The sequence below is a fragment of the Plectropomus leopardus genome, chromosome 11 (genome assembly GCF_026936395.1).
Source record: "Plectropomus leopardus strain MGB_pleo_1.0 chromosome 11, ASM2693639v1, whole genome shotgun sequence".
NCBI lineage: Eukaryota > Metazoa > Chordata > Actinopteri > Perciformes > Serranidae > Plectropomus > Plectropomus leopardus.
In genome coordinates this window covers 11731388-11743245 of record NC_142186.1, presented here as the reverse complement: position 1 = coordinate 11743245, position 11858 = coordinate 11731388, and positions in this window count along the sequence as shown.

Here is an 11858-nt window from a genome sequence, read left to right as displayed (position 1 = left end):
CGATAAAGTCCTGGAAAAATGATTTTTGATTTGATTAAACACACTGTGGACACAATCTCAGCATACAGATTACAGCATAGCTCAACGAGAGAAAGACATGGTCCATGGCAGCAAGATGTTATTTTTGATGTTTGACTCCTTTCCTCCACCTTTGCAGGAGTTTGAGTCGAAAAAAAGAGCGGTGACATGTTGTTCCTTACTGAGACTATAATTTATCCAGTTTGACAATGTGACATTAGCACAAATATTACTGACTTTTCAAGGAGCAGAGTTTGAATAATGTGGGCATACAGTAAGTCTACAGTTACATAAATTTTTGCTTATGACATTTGAAAACTGATCTGCAAAATATTCACCTAAACATGCAGAATTAAAATGCAAAAATCAATTCATGCATCAGGTGTCAGACTGTGTGTTTTTATCACTTTTTATTCCTGTGTGGTATTTTTCACCTTTAATATCAGTGGCAGGGACGGTTTGGTGTGGAGGGGGGGAAAAAACAGCCAAAGCAGAAGCAGCATCTCATCTTATTACCTCTAGAGGGAGTTAGTTCCATAAAAGCTTGAGGCACATTGTCATAACAGAGGAGCATGGGTATCAGTGAGTTATGGTAAACTGTTGCACTTGACCTTTTCCCCGCTGAGTCCTAATGTGATGTTGTTTGTATTGCTATAATGTAGAGGACAGCTCAGAAGAAAAACAGCCACAAACATGTAAAATATGGATCTTAAAATGAAAGGTGCATTAAGAACCTGTTTTCCATTTAAAATATTTCATTACATTTAGCTAAAATACCTTGTACATTATCAGTCATTTTTCCAGATTTGTCAGTTGACAGTTTAATTGTTTCTGGTGATAATTTACCTTAAATGCAGAGACTTTGCTGTATACTTCCAGGTTTAGTGACCCTACGGGGAGATTGGAGCAGAGCGGTGTAAGGGGGGAGCTGAAGCCTCATTTGTCTGACTGGTGTGTTGATGTTTAGGGGGAACAGTATGCACGAGTCCAGTGCTTCTCCTCGCTGTGGCTTCTGGTCTTTCATCAGTCACTGTGCTGAGGAAAGCAATGCAAACACAGTGTGGGCTCTTTCTTTATGGGAATACTTCCTTGTTTGCCCTGTACTAACTCAGGACCAGGACAGTGACACATAACACAGATTGATACATTGTTTTAAACCCTTTCACCTCTGCCAAGGCAGACTACTGAATCCCAAATTTACCCAGGACATTAGTTAGGTATGTGAATATTGTAAGTTAACCCTTTGAAACCACTGTAGATTTACACCACTTTTCTTGAGCTGCGCTCAGATACCTTCATAAATATTTAAACTTTTGAACCCTGAGCAGACAGATTAACTTTTTGTTTTTGAAAACATGGGAAAAAGGCAATGAGTGACTTGGAAAAAAAGGTTATTAGAGGAAATTTATGGACTTGGAATTTTCTTTTTTTTTTTGAAAAAGCAAGGAAAGATTTCCCCAAAACCATATTTATAATTTCCTGATTTGTTTTAGAAAAATAGGAAATGCTGTAAAATATTATAATGAAATGTTATGAAAAATTATGAAATCTTCCTCTTCCCTCTCCTCCGTCCCAGCAATTTAGTGTAGGGGATGTCGAAGAATAATGCTCCTCTTTGTGTCCCAGAATGAACTAGCCCCACCATCCTCTGGGGATGGGAGCATGTGTGTGTGTGTGCGCGTGCGTGCATGTGTGTGTGTGTATGTGGCATTGGGGTGCGCAAGGTTAAGGTCACTTGGTCAGTCCCTGTGACCGTCCAGTGAGAGAATCAGTCGACACCTTTAAATGAAGTCGGGCAGGTGCATAACCCTCCCGACCAAGGATGGATGCACACTACAACTTTCTTTTTTAATAACACCACATTTAGTCCTATTTTAGCCTTACTCTAATTTAGGCCTTAAGCTAAGGGGGCATGATAGTGTGTAGCATCACCCTTGCTGACATAAAGTTTGGCACAAAGTAAAGTTAATACAAAACAGAATTAAATATTCCCCCCTAACTTTTCTTGGGTGTTATTCTTTTTTCTTTCACTTTGAATCAACTTGAGTGAGCTTTTTGCACAGGGGGTGATGTGAGGATTTAAAATTTGCACTATTTGTGCAAGTTCAAATGTTTCAACTTGCACAAGACATTCATGTGGCGCTGTGTTGTGATAGCCTATCAATGTTAAGATCTAGTTGAGATTCGTCTAGGGTTACTGATCAGAAATGAAGGACTCATTGTCGCTGTCTGTGGGCACCTGGATCTCTTTCATTCAACGTCAGTACTGCCCAGACTAACAAAGAGATGGCTCAGAGAGTACGAAGCGAAACTGTAGGATTTATTTATTGGTTTATTTGACAGGGACAATGCAATGAACATAGTAACAAGTGTGAGAACAATTTACTGATGTGTTGCATATAGGGCTTCTAGCCCAGGCTAATTTGCAACTCCTGTCCCATTACATGGTAAATTCTGAAAATATCTATTTGCAGGCTATATTGTTGAGCTGCTTCTTTATAAAATGCTCTGTGTCATTTAAGTTGGTCTTTTATTGTGGAAAGTAATCAAGAAGTGCAGCAGTTATGGGCTTGGAATCCTGTTTCAGGCCATCTGACAATTTCTTAAATTCACCCCAATTAATATAAAAGTCCTATCCAAAGCTTTCCCAAAGTAAAATGACTGCAGTTCCTCTTCCCGTTTTTTGAACATGTGCATGCATGGGCTTATTTAAAAGATAAAACTGACGCTTTTTTTTCAGCAGTTAACAAGTGCTTCTGTTATTGAGTTATATCAGCTTAAACACACTGAAACAAAACTTTTTTTCATATTCACCCAAGTATTTTCTTTAAAAAAGATGCTACAGTTGACTAGAACTGGGAGGTATTAGCTGGAACAAACAATGGGGCTATACTATGAAGCATCACACAGTCCAAATTCATGGTAGGTAACAATATAACAGAACATAAACCTTTTTTCACATATTTTGTCAGGTTATTTCCAAGTTCTATTCAAAAAAAGACGGTAAAACATTGTACCTGATATGTGAATATGAAGAAAAAAGTAATCAGCACAGACATAAATTTCATGTAGGAGCTTACTGTATTTAAAAACACTTATATAAAACCCCATGTGATACAAAACAGTCTATGGTGCAAATAAAGGGTTAAAATAGGTGCTGGATCACTGGAGCTCTGGAGCGTCATTTAGTACAAGTCCCAGGGTGCCTGTGGCATTTGCTGTAGCTTATCCCATAGACATCTGCCATGAAACTACAGGAACTTTTTTCTCTTCATCTCAGGCCATGATTGACTATGGGTCAGCTGGTATCCCATTTGAAGCTCCTCGTGAGCACTCTGTTGAAACCTTATGAGCAGCTCTCCAGGATGGCGGTGAAGTGTGATGTATGAAATGGGGGAAAATATAATAATGAGAATGAATCTTTATAATGATGCATCTGTAGCTGGTGGATATCTATGGATGTAATAATGGGTTTGGACTAAATATTTCACTGTATGTAGATCACCTGGTCATTTGGGAGTTTATGTGCAGCATTTCTGTTGGAAAAAAATGTCAAAAACATGGATTTTTGGATCACAATCACAATTCATAGGTGAGTAATAACTGTTTAAGTGTTTGTAGTTTATCTGACAGAAGGGTTTTTGGAGCCTGCTGTGGTGGTTTGCATCTTAAAATGGTCAGCATTAACAGCACTGCGAGAGGCATAGCTTTTGAATGATATGCTGTATGACTATATTACTTAAAAAATAATGAATACGACAGATGTTTTACAGATAGTAATCATCAAACATGATGATACAGGGCCCGTGGATGGGCCATCAGATTTTAAACAATTTTAAGTCAATTTTTAAGCTCTGTTTTGTTCTCCACCAACTCCCGAAGAAGAAAATCCAACTCATTAGCTGCTAAATGTTCCACTAGCTAGTTGTTAATTTCATGTGTCTCCTCTGGTGCATGTGTACAGTTGGTGTATCAGAGCACTGTCATTTTTTTCAATTGTAATGTTAAATTATTGCTTAGGGCAGCTTTAAAGGTACTTTGTGAAGTTTTGTTTTTAACCTCTAATAGCACCATGGAGCAGTTTTTATATCTGTTGCTCACTGTTTTGTTTGACAGACACTATGGGATGCACGCTGTGTTTTGTTGAGTAATATTGAATATAAACATAATTCCGGCTACAAGGAATCTCCTACAAGGGGAATGTCAGGGATTAAGAGAGAGTTTAAAGTGTATCAGAAGCTAATTCCACTTATCATTCCCCAAAATAAGCTACAATCAGAGGCTAATATCATTCACTGAAACAGATGCCCACTTTGTTATATTCATATGACATTGCACACATCCATTTACCTCGACCTTATCAAGAAAATCATGCTCCTAATCCTCAGCGAATCAGAGTAGCAAACATACCACCTCACCACAAAGCTCATGTCCAAACTGTTCATTCCCCGGCCGATGACTCATAACATTCCCAGATGACAGTGACAATGTTGATCCACTGTCCTGTCATCAGCTAATGAATTAGGCCGGGCTCATTGTGGACAGCAATTGATAGCGCGTGCCTTGCTGGGGTCTGTGAAAACATAGTGGCTCAGTCTGTGGCCTTATATGCAGGTTTTTCCTGACGTTGCATGTATTAAAGCTACAAATAGTCCGGTGGCGATCCAGTGCATTCTCTCAGCATGAGGCAAGTAGAGAGAGACGGTGACACTGGGCAGCAGAGGCTATATAAAGTTATGAAAATAGACACGCACACACACACACACACACACACACACACACACACCCCCCTAAATACGTGATTTAGAAGTTCTAATAAATACTTATTGATTCTTGAAATTCTATTATACTATGAGACAGGGAGGATTAGATTAATATAAACAAGGATAAAACAGGTGCATGTGTAGTGGCACGGCAGGTGGGGCTGACTCATCTTAAATGTGTGCGTATGTTTGTGTGGCTGCATTTCTGTGTGTATGCTGGGGTGATTGAGAGGATCATTTCATAGTAAGAGGGATTGAGAAGGTGGTCAAGGACAGATAATCACTGTGAGCAAGAGCTGTCAGCTGTACACACAGAGGGAAAGCAGGTCAGAGTTTTGTATAGAGAAGGTCAAAAGAGACGTGTGTGTGTGGTGAAGGGGGGGAATTACCATAGATTCTCCCATCTCGACCTGTATTCCCCTCAAATAACAACAAATAATCCTCCCATGTTATAGAAACATAGCTTGACATTTCAGGAAATATGTCTGTTTACGTCTTTGCTGAGTGTCAGAGGAGAATATTGATGTCTATTTAACCTACAGCCGGAAGATGTTGCTGTAGCAGAATTTACCACAAAGGCTGAAACCAGGCTAGCTGGAGTCCTTCCCAAAGACTTTAAAAGGACCTACATTCAGCTTGCATTATTTCTAATGGCCAGGAAGGGGAGACTCCGCTGGTTGCCATAAAAAAAAAGTATTTCATGACCTCAGTTGCTAGTTTTCAGTATTTTTTGATACAACGTGATGTTAATTTAGTAACTTTTGCTCCCATTTAGATTAAAGTACACAATAAAGCAGGACATGCTTCAAGGCCTGGCTATCTTGTGAGTGTCCTCAATACCTCATTAAGATCAACCCATCACCCTTCCACAGCTCCACTCTCTTGTCCAAATATGATCACTTTTGATAAAAAAACAATACAAAACAAAACAAAGGAAAAACAAAACAAGATGTTGACGAATAAAATTCCAGATTCAAGGCTTCAAAATGGTAGTCTACAAACCAGTGGGTGATATTGTGTAGGCTATGTCCAGTCCATGGTCTTTCTAAAGGCAAGAAAATTTGCCCACCAGACCTCTAAAGCTCGCAAATGAGCATTTTAAATTTTGTTTAATCTTTAGAACTGCCAGAAGCAGTGACTTTTTGTAGTCCTGTCATCACTGTGATGTTGCTTGGCAACCAGCAGTAATGCCACGAAGGAACTGCATCAGACTCATGAGAATCTGCATTTCCTTGGATAGTGAAGGCATAACCCACCCTACTCTGCCTTACTCTGATTCTGATTGGCTTACCTTGACATTCCAAGATGTTCTCATCTCAACTCCTCACATATTGCCGCTTTGCAGTGGACTTCCGCTTCTACCTATTATGTTTTAAGTATCCTTCTGTGTCTCCTCTTTCTGTGATGGCGCTACAGTGATGTCAATAATTGCACATGTTGGTATGATGTGGCAAGTGGTTATATTTAGACAACACAAGCACATAGCAACCGATGTAGAAATGTCAACAAACACACATGCTGGGCCTGGATGGTTAGGGTTGGACCCATCCATTGGCCCTACTGGTCATCCTATAATCACCCTCCTGTTTCTTACATTATGTTATTACTGGCAGTGTTTCAACCTTATGACGATCTAGGTGAATGATGCACATGTGACAGGTTTTGTCTGGCTGCGTTTTCAAGTGATGCTGGCCATCCGTTTATCAGGCTGACATGACAGATGCTGTCCAGTGACATATATTAACACTGTGACCAGTTCTGTCTGGCCATGTTCTCAACTTACTTACGTCCAGGGGCGTATCATATGTGCGCAGAAGGTGCCTTTTGGTGTTGGTATCATACTCCCAAAGCACTGTCAAAACGGTAGTATTTAAAGAGCTCTGACTGAGAACAGGCTGGTTATTCTTACCCTAACCAATCTCACTCCTCTTACCTTAACCTAACCAATCCAACCAACAAAGGCGATGGCCAATTTAAGGATGAAAAGGGCCCCTGTGAAACTATAAATTGTTTTTCTACACTTTTTGTTAAAGGTTTTGTTACCTTTAGACTGAGCCGGGCTAGCTGTTTTCCTCCATTTTCAGTATTTATACTGAGCTACGCTAACCAGCTGCAGCTTTTAATGTACTGTACAGATAATAGAGCGATATTGATCTCCTTGTCTATCACATGGTGATAAAGAAAGTCTATGTTTTATTCCTTTAAACATGTGTTTTCAGTAATAGCACGCTGCCGCTCACACTGACCTTGTTGTCCGCCAGAGTCCTCTGTGTGTGTGTGTTTGTTTATAGACCATGAATGCATATTTGCACATGTAAATATGGAAATATCCGGTTCATGTGGATGTCATGTACTGAAGTGAATGTGCTTGGTGCTCCACCGTGGAAGTGACCCCAGGAGGAATCCCCTCAGCAGGCCTGACTAATTTGGCCATGAGCGTGGCATTAACTACACATTCCTTCCAAAGCGGTGTCTCCACTTCCCTCTTCCCCTCGACAGCAACACTTTAAATAAACTGAGCGCAGGGCTGTTAAGAAAGGCCACCACTCACTGTGTCTGACCCTCGGTACGACCTCATTTGATGTATTTCCTCTTCTTTTTAGGCCTCTCTTTGAAAAACGTGACTGACCAGTGAATTGTCAAAGTGACTAGTATGACAGGAGGGGGGAAAAGTAAAGAAAATCCTGAGCTCACTCGAGTCGGGGAAGACGGGGAGGGGTTGGGGGGTCTTTATCCTCCAAAAATTAGAAGAAAAGTCAGTGAGCAAAGCCAGCCACCTCTTGACAAGAGTGAGAAAGTTTATATATTCTCTTCCCTCTTGCTACCCCAGCGTTGGGTCTCTTATGAAGCCGTGGAGAGACAATGACAGCGTACTGGGGATCAAACACTGCTACCCAGGAAATTTTAATCATCGTAGAACCACCAGCTTTTTTTCCCATCAGTTGTTGCCAGGCAACAGGTGAGGCAGACCCCAGATATTCTGTATGTGTGTGTTTGTGTGTGTGGTATTTCTGGTGGGGAACAGTAGGGGGTGCAGATCAGGGTGTGTATAGAAGAACCTTGGGGTTATTTTATTAATCTGCATGGGGAGCCTTTTCTTTTTCTACTTGATAAAACCCTTTCTGCTCTTTCGGTATGGCAGGCGGCCCGTCTGCCCTCGACTTTTGTCCTGTGATTATTCAGCTCTGCAGGGACCCGTGTCAGGCATCCCCCTCAAAAAGAGCTTGTGTGAGAGTAGATGTGGGTATATATGAGAGATACAGAACACTTTATTATTATAGAAAGTTTGCAAAGCGGTATCGCTCTCTTCATTTCTCTCTCTTTCAAAAAAAAAAAGAAAAAGAAATCTAGTTTGCCATTCAAATACAGTAAATCATTTTTGTTGGCTTTTAACCGAACATATGGTCGAGGAACTGCCCTGGAGAAACTTCAAGATTACTCGCTATAGAAAGTTGAAAGAAGGCAGATGGCCTGAGCTTTATTTTTCTAGTGAACAATTTCCTCTCAATCTAAGAGGTTCTAATGGAAAGACCCTGAATTAAAACATGTGTGAAAGTACAACTTACCCCTTCGTTTCTCACCCAGGCAGAACAACCCCAGCGAACCACACTGAGAAAAGAATTTGTCTTTATATGAAGCAAATTAATGCAGACATTTTTCCATCCAGTGAAAAAATTAGGACTCTTTCCCTCCTCCAGCAAAGCTGAGCGTCGGCCAAAACTGTTCTGTTGGAGTTACCAGTGGCTGATGTGAGGTTGTTGATTTCAGGAACTGTTGAGACAGTGTGGTTTTAACAGTCAACAAATAACTTCTCAGATGTTCCAAACATTAAGACATTGGAGTAATTTGATTTCTCGTCTCTCTGAAGTGCACTGTATAATATAACACTGGAGCACTTGGAACACATTTGAAGGATAACTCCTAAATGTTATCTTTTTCTATATTGTTTTGAGCTGATTCAAGAAATATATTGCAAAGGAAGTATAATTTACAGTCCTTATAATGGGATACATGAGACTAACTCTCCCATCTTGAACCAAGAGCAGTTATCCAGAAGGTAAACAAATTCAGACTTATTCTTCTGAACAAAATGTAAGGTCTTTGCACATCAAGTTTGTATTTTTTGACCTAACTTTGTGTCACTCTTAATCTGAAAGTTTCGTCTGCCATTTAGCTTTTTGGAACACGTTCCACTTTTTTGTGTGTTTTTTGATTTGTTTGTTTCTTCAAAAGGGATCATAACAGTAAGAGAATATCTATACACTGTTTTATGGAAACAGATCCAAAAATATTTGAGATATTTCAGTCTGTGCCTGCTGTCATTGCCAACCACAGAGCCACAGAGCTAGCTTCTTCTAGATGTTTTTCCAGGTGGTGTTATATAAGGGACTACATAATATACTGATGAAAATCAGAAACCTAAACATAAGCAGGTTGTGATGTTTATGTGCAAAATAACATTAATTATCTGTCAGTGTCGATTCTGTGTAATTTAAGCCACACATTATTATAGTAACTAACAAAAGAGAAAGAATCTCTCCTCCCAGAGGCCGGAGGCTCTAAAGATTAACAAGTGTTGATTATTCGCACACAAGCAATCCATTTCATGTTTGAAAACCAGTCATATAAAAATACCTGGGACCCATAAAACAGCAGGATTCAAGTGCTGGTGTTTTATAATTAAAGCCAAAGCTCATTCCTGCTAATGACCAGAGTGGGAGCGTTTAGCAGGGACAATACATGTGTGCTCCACGCAGGCTAAATCCAGCTGATCTATGTGATCTACAGCGGCTGCAGGAAAAAAATTTAAAAAATAAGAAAAACTAAGACAAACAACAACAACAACAACAACAACAGCTGTGAGCTGAAAATGTGAGCATGAGGCAGGATGAATGTCCCTGTTGCTGAACCTAGCCTGTAAGTGCAGAGCTGGTCTGACTGTAATTTGGCATTTTGTATGATTCAATCTTATTGACCAATTTAAGCAGGGTTTAGAAGTACTGGAGCCGTGACCAAAGTTTCCAACCAAACGTATAAAGAAAAGAGAAGTACCATGCATTATGATGACACATTAGAGAGTAATAAACCATTCACTTCTAATATGTAACAATATTTGTATACACTATATACTGGCTTACTTGCCTACATTATAATTGATGTGATGTATTTACTTGTTATCTGAAAACATTGTTAGAAACTTTTGAGAAACTAAGGATAACAGTCATATTTTACCTTGATCAAATAGCATTTATGAACCCCCCCCAAAAAGGAGAAAAAAACAACTCCGGTGACTTTCATAAATTGGAAAATTATTTTAATCCTGAAGGCAAGTTTGTAATGGTTCAATGGTAATGAAAAATTTAAAAAAATTAGCCATGTTTGCAAACTGTTTTACATAACATCAGCAATATGAACCACAACAATTGTGGTGAAGTAAAACTAACTCTGTTCTTTGCAATGTTTCCCAGAAAGGAATTGTGTTTCAAATCCTAATCAGTGCCCGTATTGGAGCTGATATTTTTTCAGTCCTCCTGACTGAGTCCATGTGAAATATACCTGCAGTAGTTGTCCACAGAAAACCTCAGTAGAACTGGACAGAACACATGCTTGACGTATGTGAAGCACATGAGGCCAGTAAAACATGACTGATCCGTCATCTGACCAAAACATAGGGGCGACTGACTACAGTGGCTGTTTATAGCCAGTGATAATAGCCTTCATATAAAAGCAACAGTAGGCTAATTATGTTATTAAGTTTTTGACATAGGGAGGCTACTTTGTCAGACAAGATGCATTCTGAAATGTGCATTTTTTAAAATAAAAATGTATTGGGCAAAACATTCATACAAACTTTACCATTTTAAAAGGTACACTTAGTATCAATGTATCAGCAACACCGGTTTCAAAATCTTCCCTATAGTAACCACTCAGGGTAACTAAGGCATGTCTAAAGTCAGGTTGTGTTTAGGGAACTAAATTAATATTAGGAAAAGATTGTGGTCATGGTTTGATATTGGGATTTGCTCTTTTTCCTTGCACTTTATCTACCACTACTTCTCCTTACTCCTTCATGCTGCTGTACTCTCACATCCTCCTCTGCCATTCAACAAACGTTACCCTTGGCCCCTTTGACTACCACGGTCTAAATTCTTTAGCCGTTCAGCCCCACTGCCTTTTGAACTTTCTCCACCTTCAGATCCCATCTGAAAGCTTACCTTTTTATTCAGGCATATTTTGTCTGATCTTGACTCTAATAGTGGCACACACATTGAGTTTTACACTAATGATGACTTAATGATGATTCATTTTATACCTAGTTTTTATGAGTATGATTTTATACCTACCTATTTTAATAATTAATCACTGTTTATTATTGTTTTGATTCATTTTATGATGTCTCGATACATTGCTACTTGTTTTCTTTTAACTGTCTTGTAAGACAGATTAAAAAAGTGTGTGGTGAATGCTTTGAAAGGCACCTACAAATAAAATGCAGTATTATTATTAATGGAATTACAGCTTGTATCAGAGGAGAAGGGTAAGAAGAAGGTAGATAGGGTAAATGGAAATGTCACATGAGTTCAAAATCTCCTCTGAAATCTATCTCCTTTTGTGGTAGACTGTAGATACAACATGTGTTTTTGTGGATGAACTGGCACATTTAGTCATTCCGTTAAAAATCTGTGTTGTTCTTAACAAGTTGAATCGTATCCATGTGAAAGACAAACCTCACCATCAGGAAAATAGACTCATCTTTCTCAGTTTCAATTGTTTTCATTACTATGATTATACAACAGAGGAAACGGCAGAATCATGCCATGAGAATCCCATTGCATTTGGGTCCAAATGGTGCTGAGGAAGGCTTTTATTTCGCAGGACTTTTGCTAAAACATGAGAAAATAGTCTCCCAAAGGTGAATAAGTACTGATTGCTCTTACAATCATCACCCTGGGGTTCAGTGTCCTACGCCTGCTGATTTCAATGTGTGTATACGTGTCTTAACCTTTTGGGTCAAAAGCTTACATGTTTTCTGTCATGTCCCCAAATGACACGAGTCCTAACAGATTTGAATGAACA